General features: G+C 50.7%; 2 long non-coding RNA genes across 3 annotated transcripts; one reads left to right on the top strand and one right to left on the bottom strand.

Moving 5' to 3' along the window:
- The first annotated feature begins 2496 nt into the window (after nt 1–2496).
- On the top strand, nt 2497–3716 carry LOC119094903 (uncharacterized). Its single transcript, XR_005093844.1, has 3 exons — nt 2497–2509; nt 3067–3141; nt 3607–3716. It is a non-coding gene; the product is annotated as an uncharacterized LOC119094903 (long non-coding RNA).
- Nucleotides 3717–22210: 18494 nt separating this feature from the next.
- Nucleotides 22211–25129, bottom strand: LOC119096052 (uncharacterized). Of its 2 annotated transcripts, none has more exons than XR_005093986.1 (4): nt 25089–25129; nt 24504–24622; nt 23037–23186; nt 22211–22468 (listed from the first exon to the last, which is right to left on the bottom strand). It is a non-coding gene; the product is annotated as an uncharacterized LOC119096052 (long non-coding RNA). The 2 variants fall into 2 exon arrangements; XR_005093987.1 differs by lacking the exon at nt 25089–25129 and adding an exon at nt 24860–24880.
- Between the last annotated feature and the right edge of the window lie 339 nt (nt 25130–25468).

Below are 25468 nucleotides of genomic sequence, written 5' to 3'. Positions count from 1 at the left end.
AATGTGTTAATAGCCTCACATCATGCCGCTAGTTCTTACTGAACAAACGCTCTGTCCGAAGGGGGAGGAGATGATGCAACGCCCGTTCCCCTTAAGGTTCATGAATATACCAGACCGGCATATCGCGCAGTCGCGTTCAAACTTGGACAGTCTCTCGGGCATCCATCGTGCGTGTGTTGACACAAAAAACGTGTCAATAGCGTTTCTGGTTTCGGAGCAGCGACGGTTTTTACGAGCACTGCAGGCTGATTGACGGCCAGCGGGGGTGACGAGCGGCAGGCGGAGGACCATCCTTTTTTATTTGTTTTACATATGCTGGTGTAAGCATCTGCATTTCAGACCATGAAAAAACAGTTAGTACAGTAGAATGACACATTTTGGTACTAATATTCATACCTTAATAGAAATTCAACCAGCCAGCGAGAACTGCCCTTTGCACGCTAAGCAGCAGGCAAATCTAAGCTTACCTGTGATATTTGCCATGCGTAATACAGGAGTATCAACGAATCATCAAATCATCAATCATCAATCAGTATCATCAAATCAACCATATTTAGGGGGGGGGTGGCGTCAGGTGAGTGGGTTGCTACTTTCCCCTAATCATGCATAACAATCACCAGCCCTGTCATTATGCAATCAACAGACAAACCACATGGATTCCTACTATCAACAAAGGCTGGATTTAAAGAAGGGTATCTGCTTTCACAACCTTCACTCAATACATACAATGATTATGTTTAGGGTTCCATCAAAACAGTTTTGATTTTAGTGTTAGCAAAAACAATAGTGAAATACGTCACATTTACATCCATGCAAATGTCATGCTCACAACTGTAAAGAAAATATACAAATAAAGGAGTGCTGCAGAATGGTTTGCTTTCAGAGTTTTCCTGTTACGCAAGGACTCCTATCATCAGCAATAGTTAACATTGTTTTCAGAGAGAACCAACTACCAACCTTTCACTCAACTGCTATGACAATCGGGCCACAATCCATAAATTTCCCACTTTTTGAAGTAATCTTAGTAAGAGGGATATGAAAAACACCCCCACCCCTAGCCCCAGCCCCTCCCTCATCATTTCCTATATTTGCTACACCGCTTGACTCCTCGCTTCTCAATGTCTTCCCATGGCCTATAAAATTGACTATCATATAAATTTACCGCAACCAAGATCATTTCTAGTGAAAGGTTTAACTATGAGTAATCTTTGTTAAAATCCTAACAAAACACCAATAAAATGATTCAGCCTTCAACATCGAACCCACGGTTCTTTTCCAAGTGAGGAAGGCTGGTCGTTTGTGATTGCTGTAGTGAGTCCACAACCTTTTCTGTGTCTGGAAAAGGCGGTCTGGATAATCAAAAGTCGATTTCTACCTCAGTCGGATCACCTCGCCGACTTACGATCAATAAACAACAATCTTGAGCTTTCAGTGCCTCTCGTCGCTGAGGCCAGGATGCTCAGTCGCGGCACCATCATCAAAGTAAACATTAAAACACCGCCTAAACATTAAACACCAGGAAGGTGTGCATGACACTCTCCGATGCGAATCTCGCTCGCAAAATCGCGGTGCATCGAAACAGCATTGAAAGTCACCGCCCACCTCTGAGCAGCCGCTCCGTAACGATTGAAACATGTTTCTTGCGTTGAGAGAAATCTCCGTATCTGGATCTGTTTCAGCATTTTATAATATCTAGTTTGGGACACTGAGAGCCGGCTGGTAGAAACAGCGAATCGACCGACCGGTCCGGCCATGATCAGTACACTGATTTATCAGCGACCTGTCACCAAGTTGAGCGGCCAACAAAAAATCCTAGGATGCGTTTTTCACCAGGTTGGGATGAAACATAAGAGGATATTATTGTTCCGTAGGGTACTATAAAGGGTCTTGACGAAGCGCTTTCCTTGTCCGTGTGTCGAAGTGCACACCATGCAGGCAAAATATATATGTATGCAAGCATCATGCTACGTTGTGCAGTGTGTGTTATATTAATTTGTCGTGGCCGTTGCCAAATATTTCTATCAAAAATATTTTGGCACCAAGCTTTGCATGCAAATGTACGTTTTTGCCTCCTACCTCATCCACCAAGTCGGCATGGTTCGCTACCTGCATGCGGCACACAATGAAAATAAGCCAATTTGGCACGCACCCAAAGTACAACAGGATTCTCAGCACCGCGTAAAGTAATCATTTAATTTGTGTGCGGCCACTTAAGTCCTCGGTAATGTGTGCTGTGAGGCCACCACAGTCCCCCAGTAGTGTGTGCTGTGCGGCCGCCACCTTCCCCGGTGATGTGTGCCGTGCGGCCGCCGCAGTCCCCGGTGATGTGTGACGTGCAGCCGCCGGAGTCTTCAACAGTCTGACCGCCGCGGGCGCGGTCGCAGCCTCACCCGTTCGGCCGGTTTTCCCCGCTCGCGTGCTTGAGTGGCGGGTTCCTATAAAGCGCCGCGCAGGGCCCGCCGGCGGCACAGTGCCTGGCAGACCGCACCAGCGCATCCCGCCGCTTTACGTGAGTAGGGTTCCGCGAAGGGTGCAGATCAGCGTACCTTCCATCCCCCCTCCCCCGCTCCAGAAACCGCTGATGGCGGGGCCGGTCAGTGAATGAGAATTGTCATGACACGTGCTCCGGCACTTGGGTAAAGGGGTCAAGCATATGCCGAGCGATCGCTGGACCATGGCACTTAGGTGGTATGGTTTGTGCTGCAGCGTGCGTGGTTGAGAGGAAAGGCTGGGAGTCGGCTGTGGCGCACCCGGTTTTTTCTGAACGTGACAAAGAGCTATGTGAGTTGGGGTTTCGCTAATTATCGCTTGATGCAACGCCACGGGATATTGCTGGGTTAGCGACTGACGTGGCAGTGGCTGGTGGACGCCCTCGATTCTCATCCAAAACGGTAGTACGTCCCATCGATGGGAACTTCGTTGTCGGTACAGTTTCAACGGAAGTATGCGAAGGGATAGGCGCATCAACGCACACTTCTGAACAGGTCTTTGGGATTCGTGTAATTCAATGAACTAGTCCAATGCTTGGGAGGTGATGCATTTCTGACCGTGCTTTGTCAATTTCAGGGAAGAACCACAATGAACAGAGTGTTTTTCTTTGTTACCCTTATTGCTACCGGTCTCGCAGCTCCAAACCGACCTGTGAGTACTCGTTGCTTAATCAGTGTTCGTTGCTTAATCACTATTTGCTATGACGTACCTGGTTTCATGCACATGGTGCTTACTGGCCCCACGGAATAAAGGGTAGAACCACAACCAACGGCCAAAAGTCGCGAATGCTTCCCATGATGTACGCCATGACACATCCTTGGCATGTTTTCACACCAATCTCCAACGCCCCTTATCCAATACTAACTTCCCAGGCTTCGTTCATCGCTAGCCTCGACCAACCCGTTTGAATTTCCACGCCGTTGTCTTTGAGCCGGTGCCCGCCTGAGGTCCAGCATGTAGCTCACTGGCCTCTACCCTCGTCGATGTCATCAACGTGGCCATCAGCGCGACATTGGTGACGTCATATGTTCCGCGGTTTAATGGCGACAATGGTGACGCCATATGTTCCGTGGTTCAATGGCGACAATGGTGACGTCATATGTCCCGTCGTTGCAGCCTGGTGGCAGCATCTCGAACACCAACGCGCAAGGAACCAGCGTAGTGCAAAGACCGGATGGTGGCCTGTCATTGAATTTCCTAGCGGGCCTGGCAGCAAACCTACATGTCAGTGGAAAGTTCCTCAGATTACTGGCTGGGTGGAGTGACTGGAGCGAGATTTGGGGTGGATGAGGTGGGAGAAGCGGTGCGGGGTCACTCTCATAACAATACCAAGAGCTCACGAGATCTCGGTAAAAAATGTTGTCACTCACTTCGGACTTTCGGACTTTATTTCATAGTTATATATATATATATACATATATATATATTATATATATATATATTATAGCCTGAGACGACTGTGCGTATTTTTCAGTTTCCTTACGATCGATTCGCAAGTTTAACATGATCGAGCGCAGATCTCAATGATGAATATTTTGCTCCCAACCCCCATTGTGATTAGCGGTTGTGGTCGTCAGATGTCAACGCAGGGAATACTCGCGAGCCATTTCAATGACAGTAGATTCTCTATTGAGCTGATGGGGGTAGCCTCGGTTCTACCCCGCTAACTGACATGCAATGTCGCGAGGTCACGTTGCATTGTGTCCACGCTGGGGTAGCCTCTTTGCCATGCCCTTATAGTCCGATACCTAAGAACCGCGCAGACAACTAGCATTGCACGATCATGCCGAGTCATGACACGTGACTCACTCGAACTGACCTACCACCAGATTGCAGGTGGGCGTTGGGTGACTTGAGCATCGACCAGCAGCACGCGCAAGTTTTCAACCATGCGGCTCGTCATACCTGGCGTCGGTGGCCCTCCGCGCCCCAGCTGGCAAAACTTCCACAACAGATTCCACTAGGGCGAAATCGGCGCCACCGCGTCCCAAAACCGGACCGGGAGCGCTGGCGGGAGATGGCTGGATTGTTGCACCCCCCCCCTCCCCCCCCTCCGTGTGGGCAGACAGTCGCCTGGCGCCGGGCCAGAAACCGGCCGCCGTCCTGGTGTCGGGCTGGCCTAGCACCCGTCTGCTGCCTTGAGAGGCACGGCCAAGAGAGATCGGACAGTCCGCGGGAGGATAACCGAGTCGTGTGTGACGGCGGGTGTGACGGGTGTGACGAGTGCGATTCTGCGTGATCAGGGAGGTGTGAGGCCTCCGGAACGGCGTCTGGCGCTAAAACGAAGACGCTCGCCCCTGGCCGCCGCTCTCCCCGCCCAGGGACTGCCGCTCTGACTCCGACTCCAGCTCACGTCCGTGCGCTTGTGTTGCTTGGTATGATGCAGCGTCTCCAAATATATGTTCACCTTGGCATGGCCGCCCTCCGCAGCAGCTAGGGGTGACAGTTTGTGAAGCACTGCCGCTTGAATGTCGTTTCCTCTGGTGATCTCGCGCGGTACGTTCTTCATGCCTGGCACCCATGAGCGGTGGCCCGTCGCCATGGTGACGATGTGCGTCACAATTGTCAGCTCACCGCGGCGGCTTACGTAAAGTCAAATCCGTCTTTCTGGCAACGTCAGAAGCTGATGCAGGCCAAGGTGACGGTGGATCTGCGGTCAGGGATGACACGGTGCGAAGAGCACAGCCCTGCAAAGCTGGGGTTTGCCAGACCCTGGCCTTTCGAAAAGTCTGCTCGTTAACGGAGGAATAAATCTGGTCGCTGATCCGGTTTTTGTGTTGCGGCTAAGTCAAAACAGGTACCACATGCTGAGCCTCGCGCGCCAGTCGACGGTCGTTAAAGCTTGATATGTTGCTCACGTAAATATTGCTTTCTCGCCTGGTATACAAGAGCTTAGCACAAGCGTGAACGGGTGCAAGCGTGAACGGGTAATCAAGGTGCAGAGGTAACTGTGAAATAAAGGAATCATTACATACACTCATTGCACATTCAGCAGCTGTTCTCTTGTGCTAAGCCGGTCATGATTTGAGCGTCAGAACCTTCATCTCTTACTGGTGGTTTTAACTACGTCCGGCTCCGTTTTGAACAGAAAGCTTGGAGCCACAAACGAGGCCCCCTTTCCCGAGGACACTGAGCATATTTCCAGGTTTTCTGCACGCTCGTGCGTGGGGTCAACGTGCACCACTTCTCTGCTTCTCGGAGGTGGTCCGCTGGCGGGTTTACCCCGCCACAAGACGTGTCAGGGCTTGGAAAACCCCGAGCCGGCTGTCTATGACCAGGCTGGGTACAGGAGCGGGGGTGACCAGCCAAGCGAGTCAGTGGCAACCTGAGAGCTGTGCGGAGCGTCGGGTCGGTAGAGCCAGCGTACAGGTGAGATCGAATGGGCAGTTACGCCCAGGCGGCAGCGATTCTGAACCCGAGAGTTGGAGGGGTACGAAGAGCGGAAAGGAAGGGAGGGAGGACCAAACAGGGAGAGAGAGGGAGGGAGCAAATGACGTGGAGTGATTAATTGGAGTGGAGGCGTGAAGAGTGCGTGAGTGAGGTGAGCTGAGTGAGTGAGTGATGGAGTGAGAGAGAGAGGATGGAGAGAGAGAGAGAGAGAGAGAGAGAGAGAGAGAGAGAGAGAGAGAGAGATGAGGAGAGAGAGAGAGAGAGAGAGAGGAGAGAGAGAGAGAGAAGGAAGAGAGGAGAGAGAGAGAGATAGAGTAGAGAGGAGAGAGAGAGAGAGAGGAGAGAGAGAGAGAGGAGAGATAGGAGAGGAGAGAGAAGAGAGAGAGAAGAGAGAGAGAGAGAGGGAGTAGGAGAGAGAGGAAACCCGTGCACATCATTACAAACATTATACGCTTGGTTTTGTAGAAGGCATCGACCGCTTTGGAAAGTGGCCCTAGCGGCTGGTTAGCACTTGAACATTGAGACCGTACAGCAACAGCGGGGAAACGATCCATAACGGCATCCGCAGGACTAGCGGCAATCAGCCCGTCATATGTTGTGGTCTCTTGCTCCCCAAATCCCCAGAAACTGCAAGATCAGCCCCAGCGAGAGCTCGCACAAGCCATCACGGTTTTATCGACAGAAGCGAAATGGGATAAGTATTTAGCGAACTGAATCCTGGATTGGACACTGTGTATCACGTTCTTTGGCTGTCTTTGCGCACTCATGTTCATGCTTACGTTCCATGCGTTACACGCGTTGCATGTGTTTGCAAGAATGAGTCTGATGTCCGAAAGCCGGGGTGCTTCCATTGTTATAATTCAAAACGTATCAGAGAACTTAGCAAATTAAGCTCAAGAAAATATGCGTAGGTGTGATCGAGAAGATAAAACACGATGGTGCAGAATAACATGGAGGACACCGAGACATGTGCTGTTCTCGTCAAACTCGGATCCATGAACCTACTGCAATGTACAGTGGGCCAATGTCTTTGGCCATTTGGGTTGTTGGCTCATCGATGTTGGTGTTACTAACCTTGAGCTTACTGAACTCGACATGTTCCTTCACAGACCGCAGATTTAGGAGCTCCCACATACACACTTAGAGTCATGCAGGTGACGGTGGCTTTCTTCTGCTGCCTCGTTGGCCTGGTCATCAGTGCGCCTATGGTAAGATTATTCAATAAGTTTGCTGAATGACGTAAGATTGTTTAGTGATTATTAGTACCTTTTACCTTGGCACCCGAACTCGCTAACAAATCTATGCTGGCTCGTGACAGACTTGGGCTTTAGACCTTGAGCCGCCATTTGCAAAAGCATTTCGTTTCAACTTCTTGTCAAGCGGTTCCTGCTTTCGTCTTGTTTACTTAGTTCGCAATGTCTCAAACAGCTCCATGTGGTTCTATCTTGCATATTCTTGTACATCTTTTCGTTTCGTACGGTACGAAGATCAAGTTGCATGGTCAGCCTTCGCGTTTGGGGTCATCCGGCGAGCCAGTGATTCTTAACACGCATTTTAAGCAAAACTATAGTGCATGGGCAACTTTGCATGCCCTATATTCTACAAAATAAAGCCGAAAGGCAGACGGCTACCAAACTTATTTCATACCGATAGCAGCCCTGAACGACAGGCTGTTCGGTCGCCACCGCCTTGCCCGCTTTTCCGCCTGCATGCGTGCCATGCACGCACCGTCTGCACGTGCCGTCGTTTTGTTTACATCTACATGGCCTCTCGCTGTTCTGCTCACCCTTGTCTGCACGTGTCATGGTTTTGCCAACAGCCCCAGGGTGACAGTGAACTGCGAAACACAAACGCGGTCGTCACTCTGGAGTCCTCCGGCAACCAGGGCGGACTGAACTTCCTCGGTGGAACGGCATTCGCGGCGGACCTCCAGGTGAGTAGCGCCACAGGTGGCGGCGTGCAGGGAAGTGGAGCTCTGAACCTTTCTGAGGAGGGTGTGACTCCTCGTGTGTGCCTCGGCGTCACCGTGGTTGGCGAACCCCGCTGCCTCAAACCTCGCAGAAAGTAATAAGCAGCGTTCAATCAGCACGACGTCGGTTCATTTATTGAGGCTGAGGCTTTTGGTGTGCATTGATTTTTAAAGAGCATCCCTTTACGTTGGACAGTTCTGATTCAGTCATGATAATTTAGGCGTCATGGCCATGCGCTTGCATGATGGTGTGTGCCTATAGTGGTTCTTCCTTTGATTGTGTCCATGGGCAAGCAGTGCTCCTTTTTGGGAGCGTACGCTTAACACAGGATCGTCACAATCACCAACAAGAACTCAGGCCACAAGCACACCACCTCACCCAATGAAAAATCACTGCGTAAAAATTACCGCATACATAAATGCGAACATATTGTGCTTGTTGTGACACGTACTCGATTACCGGCAGGTGAACGGTCCGTTGGAGAAGCAAAAGGTGGGCGTGCAGCAGGCCTTGTCCATCGGCCAGGTGATCAACATCCCCAAGCCAACACTCGTCGGACACAAGGGCTAATACTATACGGAGCCGAGCTGCCGTTGTGGCGAACCGGGGCTAGTGTTTCGCGAAATGATTGGGGAGGGGGGGGGGGGGCTAAACGAGAACATTGACTAAACCTACCTCTAAAATACACAAAACTAGGTTCTTCTCGAGTTTGGCTCACTTGCTCTCAGCGTTGAGAGGTGGGGGCTGAAGCCCACGACCGAAAAAGGAACTACACCCCTGTGGCAACCACTCGCTGGCGGCGTCTAGGTTGTGGAAAACGGTGTTCCGGCAGTACGCTGGATTTATGGTGTTTTTGTTGCCTTTTGATTGCACTTTTTTTCGGTGGATAACAGCTGATGGCTCATTTTCATCTTTATCATTTGAGCTTGTATGCCAGCAAGTCGTTTGATGTTAAGTACGCTGCAAAGTGATGTTTATTATGTACGGTTCGACTTTTGTGCGATAAACAGGCACGTTTCACTAGCAATGTTATCAGGGAGTGGTGACAAGAAAACGGTGCGTCGGATATTGCGTGGGACTCGGCAGGTCTTTTCTACATTGACGTGCTGCAATACTTCCGATGTGACCTTGAGCGAGCGATGCGATTATCACGGCAGACCTGTCAGCTATCGTGGTGCGGATGATAGCTGTCAGTTATCATGGTGCAGATGATGGCTGTCAGTTATCATGGTGCGGATGATGGCTGTCAGTTATCATGGTGCAAATGATGGCTGTCAGTTATCATGGTGCGGATGATGGCTGTCAGTTATCATGGTGCAGATGATGGCTGTCAGTTATCATGGTGCGGATGATGGCTGTCAGTTATCATGGTGCGGATGATGGCTGTCAGTTATTACGGTGCGAATAAAAGCAGTCAGTGATAGCGGTCAGCCATGGTGCGGATGATACAAACGCATGAGCTAATGAGGCCGGCGCCACGGGTCGATGCAAACCCCTGGCGTTTTCAAATTGATGAAGACAGATCTTAGCAGAAAACACCCGTGGGTACAAGACAATGTCTAGTGGCGACAGGAAACAAACTAAACAGGCGTGTTTCGTATTCAATTTTGAGTACAGCGGTGTATATTTATATGTGCTGTGAGCATATATTCATGATTCATGGCTCCGTTCATGTAGCAGTGTGGAACCGCCGCGCGGGCTGCGGGACTCGAACCCAGCGTCACGGGAACCGAAGCAGCCATCTCTCGTTTAGGGCACGCATAGTCGGCCGTTGCGACATGTAGGCAAAGCATTTGCTATTGGTGCTTCGAGCTAATTATTTGAGAGCTTGCATGCGTCTATGTCTAACGTCCCACTGCTGCGTTCATGACGCCATTCTCTCAAAACACCTCATAAGGGTCGGAAAGAAAACAGACAAGACGCCACTCGACATCGTGTTCAGTACACTGTACATGGCGTATGGTTAACGCTTGCTAGCGTTTCATCAGAGCAATACCCCGCCCCATCACGATGACCTCGGGTGATAACAGGTTATAACAGGTGATAACAGGTGAATCTTCATACGTGTTTCTTAACATCGCTCGTGAGTGGAAAGTGCCCTGGAATTTCTTTGAATGCAAGTGAAAGTTAGGAATAAAAGTTCCGCTGGGCTCTGAATCATCTTCTGCAAAATTGCTTCCTGTCAGGTGGCGGGTTTGAACGTTATCGGTGAATAATGTATTCTCGAGCGGTTTGCCAGGTACAGTATTGTCGTAGCTCAACCACTTGATTGGATGTACTCTGTTTTAGGGTGCATTGATGTGATGTTGATGAGACTGGACTCCGAATTTCGTATCTTCATCTCGCCATTGTGCTGTAATATTAGTTTAAGCTGTTCTCCCGAACAACCTTCCCAGCTTTTCCATAAGCATGTGCCGTGAGTATGAATTTTGCACAGTGTGCAGTAAGTAAAATATCACCTTTGAAACTCTGATCAGTGGGTCAACTGAACGGTAACTGTGAAGTTAAAGAGCGTTCCGTGGTATTTTGTGACAAGGGGCACAACCAGGATATCTTAATAAGGTCGCAACCGCCGCCTCTCTGGGGGGGGGGGGGGGCTGCGGGTGTGATACAGAAGAAGGTCTTAAGCCGTGGTCAAGTAGGAATGGTTCCTGCCTTATCAAGCGAGAATAACGCTTGGGTGAGGATGGGCATCTCGTGATTGGCTACGCCAGTGGCAGGTTACACTCTGAATTTTGCCACGGGTCCGTTCAAATTCTGCACCCAACATATCTGTAAACGGCCCATTCGGACTTGTAGGGGGCTCACTACCGAATTTAGAGGGCCCGTTTTGCCATTTTAGAGCCCCCCCCCCCCCCCAATTTGAGCATAGTTTTTGCGCCCCTCTTGACCCGTCCCTTTTTTGGACATAAAATAAATGACACTTTCCAGACCTAACAAAGGCCATTTCTGGGCTTACCAGACGTTGGCCATCCTCGGCCTAAATGATAGGTGATATGATAGGTGATACATGATGGGTGCCTTTTCGCCATATGAGATACTTGCTTTATCGGACAAAAATGGGTAGTCTCCTGATTAACAAGAGCTCTCTTGAGTCTACCGTATAACTCTCCAGACCTGAGAAGGCTCTTGGTGAGCCTACGATGGGCCCCTTTCTAACCGAAAGCGGGCACTTATTGGGCCTACGACGAGCCATTCCTGATCGGAGATGGGTTTTGCCAGGCCTAAACTTACACGGGCGCTGCTTTTCTCGAAATGGGCTCCCTTCAGATCTGAGACGGTGTCAGTCCAATTTCAAGCGTGCTGCGGGCAGCAGGGAGCACCGGGGGCACATATGTTTCCCATTTATGGCAGACGGGCCCTTAGGGCTCATTGAGACCTACGATCAGGGGCACGACTAGGGGGTGAAAAGGATAGACCAGGCTTTATTCAGGGAACCCTGCCCACAAATGGCCATCAGAGGGCCTCTCGCTGTGATCTGGGTCACCTGGGGTCAATGAGGGCCGATCAGTCGATCCGCGACCACCAATGTCGAACAGTGGGCCTCGTGTCAGCCTAGGGCTCATTCCCAAACCCGCGACCATGCTGGGGCCCGCGACTGTCAGTCAGAGGACTCTGTGCAGAAGTCGGAATCCCTGAGACAATGGGGGGGGGGGGGGGCCGCTGTGTTGATCAGGGAGCCGCGATACGCCTGACCGGAGACCCCATGTCGGCAAGGGCTTCGAGTCGGCCAGGTTTCCGTTTTCTGCGCAGAGGACAGGAGCACGATCCCAAATGACAGGGAGCCTCGTAAAGGGGGCCTCCACACTCGTATGCGGTTTTGAGCTGGAATAGCCATCCTAGCAAACTTTTGGTGCAGTTCACAAACCTGCCCTTCTTAAGACCTAAGCCTCTGTGGATTCTGGGCTACACGTCCGCAAAAATGGGGAGAGTGTTTCGAGGAGAGTATTTCAATGCCACCCTGGCATTCATGACGTCACAATAATGTGATCCAAATCCTGCCACTCCATAAGCCATGCGGCAATCGAGGCCGAAAAAAACACAACGGCTTAGTCTTTCATATCTGGCGTTCGTGAGCATATTTCCAGGCACAACGGCCGTCAATTGGCTATCAGTCAATATTGTGCACGGTACGATGGCATATTCAAACAATGAAGTAGTTAGGAGCATATTCACTGAGTAGAGAAATTGTGTTTTTTTTTAGTGTTTTTTTTACAGACCAGACATGGAACCTCTACGCTTGCTTTCGTAGCACAATATGCAAATAATGTCACGTGCCCGAGAGCCCCCCCCCCCCCGGGCCACCTGAAATTATGAAAAGGGGCAAAAAGATAGCTTCGCCCTCATCTCAGAAGATTGGGTGCAGTTTTCCCACGCTGTCTCCCCGTCCCTCCCCCCCCCCCCCCCCCCCCGTTGCGCGGCTACTGATAAGTATGCAATATAAACTGAAAGCTGGCTTCCTCGTTTGAACGAACACCAATGCTAACTTTATTTACTTTAAAAGCTGAAGCACCTAATCTTGGTTGTAGTTGAGTCCTGGCATGTTATGCAAGAAAATGTTAACATCTCGGTAGCATTTTTCACACTTTTCGGATGTGCGCCGCTGGCTCAAGCAGATTGATAACCATCCAGCGTGCTTTGTGGCCTAGTGAACCATACACGCTGATGTACTGCATCAGCAAAACGAAATGAATAAAATAGCAATGCAAGCAAATTTACTAAACTCAGTAAACCACATTTACGCCCATCATGTCAACAGCACATCATGATGCTTTTAATTTCTGCACATGCTTAATACAGTGCTTCCTGTTTCTTCCTGTTATAGCTGACCCTATCCAGTTTCTCGCTTGCAGAGTTTAAAATAAACTAGATACAAATACGTACTGAACGCTGGTACCAATACTGGTACCAATAAAACATAACACATGCAAAACAAAAAGATTTCGTTCTTCGCGTTTCTATTCCCTCATTTGTTCATTTTGACGCTAATTTACAGCCTTTGATTGCTGTCTTTGGTCAGATGCTGCGGCGTGAAGCAAATGATTTTCTACGCTTATCATGCAATACCTTGAAATCTAGCCATTGCATGCCGTTGAGAACAACCCGAAAAAAATATTCATCCACCCACCTATGCACCCTTCCGTTGCAATTGATATTGGCGGACGTTGTCTGACAAACGTCAATATCACCCAAAAGAAGAGTAGTGGTCTTTTAAAATATTCACTACACAATTTGGAGCAAAGAATTTAGGCTAAACATGCGTACAATATCCTCTTAGTGAAAGATTTGCACCATGTGCTGTTAACGTACATGGTAGGTTCTGAGGGTGCACATGGGCATGTCTCTGAGCTAAGCTTCAAATGTGGGACACTCTCGATAACAATATCTTATATTCTTGTGACATTGCTGAATATTAATGATATGTTCGCACAAATATTCGTGGAAAAATAACGTTGCCATCCTTGGTTGTATGCAGTATTACACAAAGAAATTAGTAAAATTGGGTCAGTGCCCTTGCAGCATGGCAAGCTACGAACCAGCATTGACCACCGCCATTTTGCCTGTTCTTTGCGCCATTCTGTAGCACATTGCGCTTTATAAACATCATTGCATTGAAAAATTGCCAGTGAATCAACTCACCCTCATTTTGCTAAAATAATCCAAATACACGTTGCCTTGTCTTATTACCTTGAGATTCTCCGGAATGCATCTTACGTCTATATGTGCGTCGCGCCCGAGTGGGGATCAAGCTGACTCGCTCCGAAGGTTTTCCAGAATGGTTTTTAAGCGGCGCGGCGCAACCGCACCAAATTTTGCATAGCTGTTAAAAATTGAATATCGGATTGTCTGACATCAAAAAATTAGATGCATCTTGTAAGGTAGCTAACCTATGACAGGTTAAAATGAGGCCATGGTTTCAGCGAAAGCAATCTCTAGTGAATCGTCCAGTCTGATTCAACAACGGAGTGGGCGAAGCCATACATCTTTGAGACACTTTGTTAGGCAACATAAAAATTGAATTAACGGATTGCATTGACCTAGCGTCAGGTATGAAGGTTGGACAAAGGTCAAAACCAACGTTTTTTATTGTCCTAATGGCTTGCTGTATGGGGTAGTGTCTAACGCTCATGTCAACTTTATTGAAAACAGGAACTGCATTAAGCACCTTCCACGGGCTTCTTAAATGTCGGAATAGGTCACTGACCAAAAATGACCCACGTCAACGTTATGTTCTTAGAAACATACTGCCTAGCGTAATCTTCATAGCATGTTCAGATGCAAATCTCAACCAATTATGCATGATTTTAGTCACCATAACCTTAAAAAAGTCAAAGCAATATCACTGGCCTTAAATGAGTTTGTGACCTGCTTAGAGCAGTTATCTAGGTTCCAGGGGCCCTTTGGAGACGAACCTGGAAATTTACCTTTTTGACCTTATTTGACCTAAAGGTCATGACCTAGAAAACTCAAACTTTGACCTAAGTGAGTTCACGTATAAGTAAATACACCCTGTGAACTTGATGTCTATAGCTTTCTTATGTCCTGAGATCTCAGGTGGGTCAAATTGACCCCACCCGAGGGAAGGATATCCAACCGGCCACCCGGGAGCGTGTTAAACGCCTGATAATTCACCAGTGAAGTGACCAAAGTGGACCCATTGTCCTTTCAGGTCTGGAAAGGCTCATCGTAGACTCAAGAAGGGCCCTTTTGAGGTCGTGAAATGACGCGTTTTAGACTAAGAAAGAGGACACATCTGGTCTGAAAAGGGGCCATCTGAGCACTTCAGCCCAAAAAGAGCCTATCTCAGATCATACAAGCTCCATCGTGTATCAAGGGAGCGGTCAAAGTTTTTTGCAAGAAGGGGGGGGAGCGACACACAGCTTGGTAGAGGGCTCCCGGTGAAAGGACGCTCCAAAAAATCACAAAATTTGACCCATTTTATTCGGGGGGGGGGTCGAGGGTTCATTTTGATGGCTTTCATCACGTATCATCCTGCCGATGAATGAGTTCGTTGAGGGGCTCAGTGGATTAAACACTACGGAGACCCATTCACTTTCGCGGACAGGGAGCCCTGCAAGCATAACACCAGGGGCCCCATTGTCTTTCCCGGTCAAAGGTTGAAGGGAATCTCCGTTCTAGCCCACCACCCAGGGCACTTGCAGGCTATTATTTCGGAGACAGGGTGGCCGGGGCTCCTTGGTCGATCAGAAAGGCCGCAGAACTGTGCATCATGCATCGGTCCTCTTCCTGATGGAGAAGGCCCTTAGACCGGACAGTTGATACCGGGTCGACGCAGAGGCCTCATTGACACCGAAGGATCGCTTACTGGTACGGGGGTCCAAAAATTGACAGACGACTCCAATTCGGTTTATCGCACCGCTGACCGAAATGGGATGGAGGTCCGGGGCCACGTTCGTTCTTGGGCCCGCATCTGACACAGGGTCCTTTCACTGTCAGATGAAAGGACCCTGTGTCAGAACTGAACTGAAATAAGGTCCTCCTAAACTCTTCCCTGTCATCTATCCTATCTCCTTTCATTATCAGCTGGTTCGGTCAACTTAGGAGGCTCCCTGATATTCGGGGTCACGTTCCTGTTCCTATTCAGAAAGCGGAACCATGGCCGACTCGGGGACCCTGCCGACATAGCGTACCTCGTCAGGCGCACTGTGGCCCCCTTGACCAATACAGCGGTCCCTCATTGCCTCAGGGACCCCGACCAATGCAAAGGGTCCTCTGACTGACTATCGCGGGGCCCAGGATGGTCCCGGATTTAGAAAGCGGCCCTGGGCCGCAGCGGGGCAGGCTGCTAAAAATTCGTGGTCGCGGGTGACTGGCGGGCCCTCATTGTCCCCAGGGGCTCCAAATCGGCGCAGTAGACCCTCTGACGTACATTTGCAGGTCGGGATCCCTTGATGCGGCCTCTGGCCAACTCCTCGGGCCCCCTAGTCGGGCCCCTGATCGTCGGTCCTGAGGAGCCCTCGGGCCCCGTCTGGACCAAAGGGGACACGTGTGCATCGGTGCCCCCTCCCCCCTTCCTTCTGGCGTGCGCCCCGTCTTCAGCTTACGACGGGCCCTTCTCAGGCCTGAGGAGAGCCCATTTCCAGATAAGCAACGCCCATGTAAGTTAAGTCCTGGAGATGACACATCTCCGATCAGGAAAGGTTCATTGTAAACTCAGAAAGCGCCCGTTTTCGGTCAGGAAGGGGCACATGGTAGGTTCAGAAAGGGCCCTCTCGGGTCTGGGACGGGTCGTAGTAAACTCGAAAGAGCCACTCTTATTCAGAGGACCATTCATTTTAGGCTGACAAAGCAAGCAGCTCACTCGCCGAAAAGGCACCTCTCACCTTTGACACGCGCCCAGGTGGCCGGCTGGACACCTTTCGCTCGGGTGGCGGTCAATTTGACCCCGCTGAGATATCTAGAAGTAAGAAAGCTAGAATTATCAAATTTACAGGGTGTATTGATCTGTGCGCGATCTCACTTAGGTCACAGTTTCAAGCCCCTAGGTCATGACTTTCGGGTCAAATAAGGTCAAACAAGGTCAAATTCCAGGTTGGTCTCCAAAGTGCCCCCAGAGCCTAGATAACCGTTTCTAAGCAAAAGGTGATATGCTCATTTAAGGTCAGTGACCTTGCTTGACGTCTTTAAGGCCATGGTGACTAAAATCAAACAAGATTGCCATGAGTTTTGCATTTGAATAAGCGAAAAAGATAATGTTAGGCGGTATGTTAATAAAAAGAGACAAAATGTTGACCTGAGTCATTTTATGTCAATGGCCTATTCTGTCCTCTGAGAAGTCCATGGAAGATGTATAATGCGGCTCCTGCTGTCAACAGATTCGAAATGAGCACCAGAAACTATCCCATGCAGCAAGCCCTATAGTAATAAAACAGGGTTTTTCCGACCCTGGTCGGTCTGACCTTCATACTTGACCTTAGGTCAATGTAATTTGTTCATTCAACTTTTGTGTTGGCTAGGAAAGCATCTCAGAGATATATGGCTTCGTCTAGCACTCCGTTGTTGCATCAGATTGAACAATTCTCCAGAAATTGACCTTGCTGAAACCATAGCCTGAATTTGACCTGCCATAAGTCAGCGACCTTACACAGTACATCTAAATTTTTTATGCCAAGCGATTCGCTATTCCATTATTTACAGCTATGCAAAATTTGGCGCGGCTACGCCGTGTCGTTCGGAAAACATTCTGGAAAAACCTTCGGGGGGCCAATTTGACCCCCACCTGAGCGCGTGTCAAGGCCCGGAATTGACCTACGTCCGGTTATGCTCAGAAATGGCCCACGTCAGGTCTGGTAAGCGTCATGTTTTAAGGCCCAGATTTGCACAGGTCAGTTCTGCAAGGGATCAGTTTTTGCTCTTAGACTTGAGAACACTTCTCAAGATCATCCCCCCCAGGCCTGCAAAGATCTGGGAGGGGATGATCCGATCCTAGGCCCAGCATGGGGATGGGGATGAGCCCGATTTTAGGCTCAGAATGAGCTATCACTAATCGGGAAATGACCCATGTTGGCACACTCACTTGCATAACCACAGGTGTCGATTTGTATTCTTTTGGGTGGGCTATTGCCTTCCGCATCCTAAATCCGCCCCCCCCCCCCTAACTGCGAGGTTGCCCCCCCCCCCCCCCACCTTCTAGAGCCCAAGTTCATGTAGGACATTTCACAGAGAAGCTCAAAATTATGCAATATTCAAGGAACGCTCTTACTAATTGTTTCACATGTAAAAGAACCAAATAAAATAAAGATTGCGATATCATGCTCAGTTAAGTTCGCCTGACTGAGTCAGTCACACTTCTAAAGCTCCGCGGTCGTTCTGTGTTTACTTCAGTTTTTCTTTTTTCTGTATGCTGCATGTTTTTAACTACACGATTTATGTCTATAGTCGACTGTAGTCTAGGGTTATAATATTGTTGGAGCGTTTTGGAGGTTTTCGGCTCTATTCAGCGATGTTTAAGTTATACAGACGTCAGCAAGTTGTGTTGTGTTGCTACGACGTCTGATGGAGGGAAAAAAGCTCCTAGCCGTCTACATTCGGAGGAACCCCTGAAATGTGTCGACCTTCACTTCAGCTTCACAAGACCTTGTGTCTTCAGAATATTCGATGAAAGAGTTACAAAGACCCGACGATCGATACCAGCCGACCAAACCGATAGCGGTAATCATTCGACCATGACCATCAGCGCAAGCCGTGTCGAGCGTGCCTAGTGGGAGTGATGCGCCTGCACCCCGCCTTGTGGCAATCAGCGGGGACTTTCATGGCAGACATTATTAAAAGCGCAAATCAACTCAGTTATACTCTTTGCTCCCGAAGCCGTGTAGTCAAACAACGTCTGAAGCCACATAGCATCGGCTCTTCGTCGATTGTCAAAACCTGGGTTGGACGATCCACGCTAAACAAAATCATAATGGTGTCTAACGACAATATCTTTTGCTGAGGCAGAGCAAGCGAACGTTTTAGACCAGGTCTGCATTTTTCTCTTCTTTCTGTTTTGGGGGCATCCAATTCCATAACGTCACTGATTGCAGATTGGGTCAAAGCCGGGAATTATCATGCTTTTTAGTGTATTTGGCGCTAGTTTCTTTCCCGCTCATCCTCATCAAGCCTACTTCGCGGAACTCCCTACTATGGTAGAGCCCTTATGACTAACACGCGAAAGACTCGTCACCAGATTATACTCCAGGGTCTGGTCCGGGACTCAGGGCCCAATTCCCAAGCAACGACAGGGAGGGATCCGCGATTTACATTGGTTGGAACCGTAAGTCAATGAGTGGCTCCTGTGTCAGCCAGGGGACCACAGTGCCTAACAGGTGTCCGCTATCGACAAGGAGCTCAGCGTCGGCCTGGGGCAGTGTTCGAGGGGTCCGCAGAGCAGCCGAAGAGTCCCTCGGGACTGATGATCCAGTGCCTGATTGGAGGGCACGAAGTCAGGGCCGGGCCATCAAGCGTCAGTCAGAGGGCCTCTTGCGCCGGTTGGGAACACCGTGGGACAATGCGGGTCTCTTTTTCGGTCATGGAACACCAACGCCGAACAGTCGGGTTCGTGCCAGCGACGATATATCTGCCATGGGCTCACATCACCTAACCTAGGGTATTGTGCTGGCAAGTGACCCCGAGGCGACCAAGGGCAGTGTTCGATGAGGCCCGAAGAGGAGCCCGGGCGGCCCACCGGAACCGACTATTAAAGGCCCGGTTAGAGAGTAAAATGGCCCGAAGAATTGGTTGTAGGTCACATAGAGAATGGTGCCCCGTAGGGTTGTGACTTGAAATATCAGTTCCAGGTTCTCTTGTACCGTTTGAGGACCCCTGAGACAATACGGGTGTCTAGCTCGGCCAGGGACCACTAACACTGAACAGTTGGCTCCCTGTCAGTCCGAACTCTGGGGGCCCATTTCCCAAGCAGGAGCAAGACCCGGGCCACGATTTGCATTGGTATGGGTCCCTGAAACATGTTTGCGGCCACGTTGTCGGTCTTCACAATGCATAACAGGGTTCATATCTCGGCTGGTGGCCGCTAGTCGGCCACGAACTTTTTTGAGAAGGCTAGGAGGGGCCGAGGGCTACACGGGACCAAAGATCAAGAGCCAATTGTACTCGGACCCTGCCCCCTCCCCGCCCCCAACCGTAGCGCCATGACCTTAAATGTCAGTCGGAGAATTTCTTTTGTCTCCCTCTTATTGGAGTTCTCTATCCGTACGCCTAAGCTATTGAGACCCATTTCTCAAGAAGGAACGAGTCCGGGCCCGCGATTTGTAAAGTTCGGGATCCCTGACATAATGAAGCGCCCTGTGTCGGTCGGGAGCTACAGTGCCTAACAGGGGCTGCGTGGCGGTAAGTGACCCGAGTCAGCCAGGAGCGGTGTTTGAGGGGCCCCAAATAGAGGCCGAAGGGCTTTTGAGACCAAAAATCAAGGGCCCGATTGGGAGGGTAAACGGCCCAAAGGGGCGTCAACCCTCCGCGGTAAATAAGCGCGCAGCCGCCTCGAAGCCCACGTCCTACTGGCGGATCGTGAAGCAGCTGAAGCCGGAACACGACGAGCTCGAGATGCCTACGATGACTCCAGACTATGACTATCCTGCGACGACTCGAGCCGCGTCACGTATGCCATCGGAATGGGCGCGCAGCGCGTCGGCTTCACCGGCTCGGGGAGCGTGGTGCGCGCCATCGCCAGGTTCCACCGTGGCCCAAACTGAACATACCGGGCGCGTCTATTTTGTATGTCACATTCAGGACCCCGCCCGCGGAGCCGTGATTCTGAATGTCAGTTAAAGAGTCTTCTGCACCGATTAGGGACCCATGAGAGAGAACATTCCTCTGTTTCGGCCAGAGACCATCCACACCGAACAGCTGGCTCCGCGGCCGTCTGAGCTCTGAGGCCCATTGCACAAGCAAGAACACGGCTGGGCCCGCTGTTTGCATTGTTCGGGGGACCTGCAACAATGCTGGGCCCCTGTATCGTTCAGGGGTCCACAGCGCCGAACAAGGTATTCTGTGTCAACAGGGGGCCCGAGTCGGTCAGAGAAAGATGTGCTCAACAGGGACACGGACGAGACCCCGGATAACAGAGACCTCTTGCGGTGGTTGGGACTCTCTGACACTGAAAAACGCAGCGACATATCAAATAAAAAAGTACGCCATTCCTGAGCACAGTTTTTTGTAAAGACTAGTACCAGTGGTACAATAACTTAGCAGAAGTACACGCTTAGATAAGTTCGCAATGTGCGTCCTTGTAGCAGATTTACATCACGATCTGCGTCCATCGCAAAAAAGCTGCTACGTTTCCAACTTGCAGGATTCGTCTTTGCGATGATGATATCGCACGAAGACTAGCGCAGGTTATAAAAGTAACTGATCTGTGTCCCGACTTGCTCAAGCGCCTAACGTGTTAAAATCAACTCCACGTTTACTCACCTATGCACACAACAGCAGTTGACATGCACCCAATACAACTTCCCTGCGCAATCGTCCTAATGGCCTTAGTTCCCCTCTGTGACCTTCAGAGGATCACGATGCGTGACCCGAACGGTGACCTTGGCACGCGGGCTCATCCCCATCCAGGCCGTGGCAATCCCATCCTATCTAGTAAGTCCTCTTGAAACTGGCAATAACACCGTAGCGTGTTCGCACCAAATTCGCGTCATGACCAATGAAGCAGAGAAGGACAAGAGGGGCATGCAGGGAGGGTGGAGAGGCGAAGAGAGCGATAGAAACAGAGAGCAGACTGCAGTGCCTCTGCTATTCGAGTGCGTATGCCGCGCCCGTGGAGTGAGTGCTTGCCCCCCGAACGCGACGCCCCACAGGTTGTGTTGCACAAGCCCTTCCTCGCAAGCTCCGGCCATGAGCTTTGCTCGTTGTCATTGGTGGCTGTCGTCAGGTCCGGTTGTGCACGCGCTATTTCTTGACGCAATTGCACGCGCATTTCAATGCTCGCCATCCGGGGCCCTGTGTCCCGGATGACGAGCGTTAGCATGCCCCGGGAAGATGCCTGACATTGGATTCGCACGGCGGTTAGCACCGCACTGGTTAGCTACGGCTCGGGTGCGGGCTAGGGTTTCAACTTCGAACCTGCCCGCGGGGCTGACGGCGTGTTAGCTTGCTTCGCTCTGCTCTGCCGCTCTGCTCTGCGTGGGCAGCTCTTGGTCGTCCTCTGGCGGCCCTTTGGCCCCGGCGTGGCGCGAACACGAGCAGTGGGAGACGCCGCCCCGCCGGACTTTCCACTAGGCTTTCTCCCTGCCCCGGATATGCTTTTAGCACTTAGCGTGATTGGTTTTTGGATTAGCGCCCTTTCGACCAGACATGGTCATTTCAGGGCTATGGGATGAAGGAAAATGGCTAGCGATGGGACGGATGTGCATGAACCTCGGGGAGCCAACCGCCGAGCTTTAACCCGCGCATGCGCGGGTACCCGGCCGGGGCCCCCGTTCCCACGGGGCTCTCGGCCCACTCGTGGCTGACGCATGCAGCCCGCCCCGGACAAGCGGGGTGTCGCGAGGATGCAGGATGAGGCGAGATAGAGGATAAGAGTGATGGATGCCACTTTAGCGTGAGCTGAAGTCTCGCCGCGCCACCTGCTGCGATCCCGCCCAAACGTCTCGCCCTTTAATAACCTCGTCAACCGGCCCCTAAGCTGCTCTTCCAGCGCCAACTGCACGCACGCACGCGACCTGCTGCCCCATCGCTGACGGTCCACCTTGCATATCGCATCTCAGTCACCATGCAGAGTGGGATTTGCAAGGGGGGAATATTTGTAAGGGCAATCGGAACGATACTAACGAAAAAATACATAAACAAGCAGAAGCAGACAAAATGTAAGTTCCAGCTCAGAACTACACTGAAAAATAGCATACACTATAGTCTGTATTCGTTCGTTTACAAGACAGCACAGCATGGTCCATTTAAATCATTTTATTGGTGAATTACTCAGAGGTTTCACCCACGTCTGTGGACGCAAGATACATTCCCGAAAACCTCAAGGTTGTAAACCAAGGCAATGTCTTCATCGCAGCATACAGGGTATCGTGTCTCTACCGCAATGGGCGCGAGTTGAAGTCTGTGTGTCCGAAGGTGTTCAGATCGCTTGTGCTGACACCTTCCCCTTCGACCTGTAAAAGTACAGCAGCGTGAGTTTTATCATAGGATTCGAGAAGGACGATGCAGAGCAGCACTAACACCCATTATTGCGCTTGCATTCGTTTAGCATAGGGTAAGCTGATTCACTGGCACTTTTGAGCTGTATAGATGTTCCTATGGCACAATGTGCTATAGCATGGTACAAGACAAGAGGCAACCGGGCGGTGAGCAATGCCTGTCTATAAGCTCCTATGCTGCAAAGACAGTAACCCAATATTATCGATTTCTTTGCAACACCGTTTTCAGGCTTAATCATCACCACGGACCTTGCGCTCATCCGCTCTATATTCCCCATCCTCGCTCACGTCTTTCCCTGTCCCACTATCAGTTATCAGCGCACGACTCGCATCTCGCTGTCAGAGAGAGAGCGCGATCTCTCTCTCTCTCTCTCTATCTCTATCTCTCTCTCTCTCTCTCTCTCTCTCTCTCTCTCTCTCTCTCTCTCCCTCCCTCTCTCTCTCTCTCTCTCTCGCTCTGTCTCCCGGTCCCTCACCCCCTGATAAACCGCAGTGCAATTGAAGCCGTCGGCAATGTGCTTACCACCAAGCCCGAGGAGAAGCCGATTGCAGTTCCGCTTGTCACGAAACCAGGTCGCGGCTTGTGGAAGGTTACAGCATTGGCATTCAGGTTCAAAATGTTCGTAAAAGGGTTTTGGAAAAGATCGACAGTTCCGCCAGCAGTTCCTCCGATCTGAAAGGGCGTGCGTTTCTTAGTTTTTCTCATCTTTGTTTCAGCGTTTCTTGCAAACGGACTACCTCATGTCAATGCCGTTTGCACTGGATTGTCCAAGCCATGAGCAGCGCTCTTGTCAGCCAATGATTATTCAAGATCTGACTGACTGTTTTGAGAGGATAACACGGGATCAGAGTCATTGGTCGCAACAATCTGACCTGTGTTTGTACTTCCAATGAAGAATATAGAAGACGTGCATTGTAAAACAGTACTGAGGTAACACAAGCTCATTTAGTAAAACGAGGAACAGGTACCCAAAAGGAACACGTGTGGCTGCACGTCCCGTGGCTGCACGTCCAGTGGCTGCACGTCCCGTGGCTGCACATCCAGTGGCTGCGCGTCCCCACCCCGGCAATTTCCATTCAAAGGGAAGCCGTTTAGGTTTGGCATTTTGCCAAATAATGTCGGAGGAATTCAACGTGCAATGCAAGTTCGCGCATAGACCGTGATTGAGATCCTAGGGGTTCGGGTCTTGCAAGCTGTTTTACGCCTTATTGTCCGAACCACGGCCGATGCCTAAAGCCCAATCAGACCTCATGTGAAAATACACTGGCCCGTAAATGTGACCAACCGAACAAAGCCATCGGCAACTTCGCAGTCGCAGACTAGCCTAGCGTGCAGCAAACATTTTCCACAAGGGGTGGGGAACACTGTGATGACGCATCACGGCGACTTTCAGGTTTCTGCCGGGAGCCATCTATGGTGATATTATATATCTGAGAAATATATCTAATATCTAAAAATAAGTAAATATCAAATATATAAAAAATAAAGAAATATCTAATATCTAAAAAAACAAATAAATATACAATATCTAAAAATATATCCATATATCTAAGAAATATGTGAATCTAAGGAAGCGGGCCGAGTCCCGTGTGCGCGACTCCCTCCCCCCCCCCCCCCCACTGGCTGCTTACCGCAAGCCTGTCCGATAATGTTAACAATTGTCGCTAGGGGAAATGACTGGTCATTATGGAGGAATCTCGAGGATTGGACAAAGCAAGGGGGTCAAAATGACCGAACAGACCCACTCTTGGGTCATGTGCTCCTTCGTTACATCGGAAATAAGGCACGATGACGAAAACCGATCAGTACACTGTTCGGTATAGTTTTTTTATACCAACAGCATCGTATCAAGCTATTGGAAGTACTCAATGTTGAATACTCAAACTGGAAGCACGTCTGTCGAGCTGTCCTGGGTTTGATCGCTGCTCAGCATGACCTGACGTGACCGAGCTGTGGATCACGTGACGTGCAAGGGGCAGGACGGTTTACCTCAGGTCCGTCGGCACGCACGGCCATCAGAGCGGCCAGGAAGATCAGTGCGACACCGGTCTTCATGATGATGGCCTGGCGGGCACGTACGAGAGGCTACGTCAGGGCTCCACTCCTCACTGAAACAAGAGAGGCGCCCATCAGTCCAACCGCCAGGTCAGGCGACGTGGGAACCATCCCCCAGTCAGCATGTCTGAAGAGACCGCAAAAACGAGAATATCGAGAACCACCTTCGTCGTCGGTGATTAGGGTCTGCAGAATTTGTCCAAATGACCTCACGGTGGTTTCATTTGTCACTAAACATTTGCTGTGACCCAACCCACTTCTCATGGCTTCCAGGCAGCTATAAATTTCACCTGTTCACCATAACACTGTACGAAGGAAAGGGGCACTGGAGGGAGCGAACGCTCAGTCCTCGGCATCTGTCGACAAGGTCAAAACAGGTCTGTTTCCCAACGGTGCAAACACATCTTCGTGGACAGCTCTGCCCTAGTTTCGACCATCGCCTTCTTCCGCACCTCCAGCCGCCGTCCACCGTTCGCCGCGCCCCTGCCCGCGCCACCGCCGCCGGCACGCGCTACTCACCCGGTCGCTCCTGCTGCCGCGCGCGCCTGCTGGCTTATGAGCGGCCGCAGCTCAGCCCGCCGCCGCCGTCCCGGTTGTACCGTCTGGATTTTCCGCTGGCCGCTGGGGGATTTCCATCCCGAGAGCGCCGGCTGGTTTCTCGGCGGCGGACGGAGGGGCGGTTTGGCGAGCGCCGCCTCGGTGCTGGAAGATACTCGGACCGAGGATTCTTAGAAGCCGACGCTGGCGTGACGGGCGGGTTTCCGCGTTTTAAACGCCGTAAGGGAGGGGGGGGGGGGGCGAAGCAAGGGGAATTCCGTCGCTCCGATTGTGCGAGGTGCCACGCGGATAGTTGCGCCGCGATGTGCGGCACATCGGGCGTGATTTAGAGCCGGTTGCAA

Source organism: Pollicipes pollicipes, unplaced genomic scaffold, assembly GCF_011947565.3.
Source record: "Pollicipes pollicipes isolate AB1234 unplaced genomic scaffold, Ppol_2.1 Scaffold_4219;HRSCAF=4965_pilon_pilon_pilon, whole genome shotgun sequence".
NCBI lineage: Eukaryota > Metazoa > Arthropoda > Thecostraca > Pollicipedomorpha > Pollicipedidae > Pollicipes > Pollicipes pollicipes.
The sequence above is the reverse complement of the archived record's forward strand: the minus strand, read 5'-3'. Positions and strand labels throughout refer to the sequence as shown.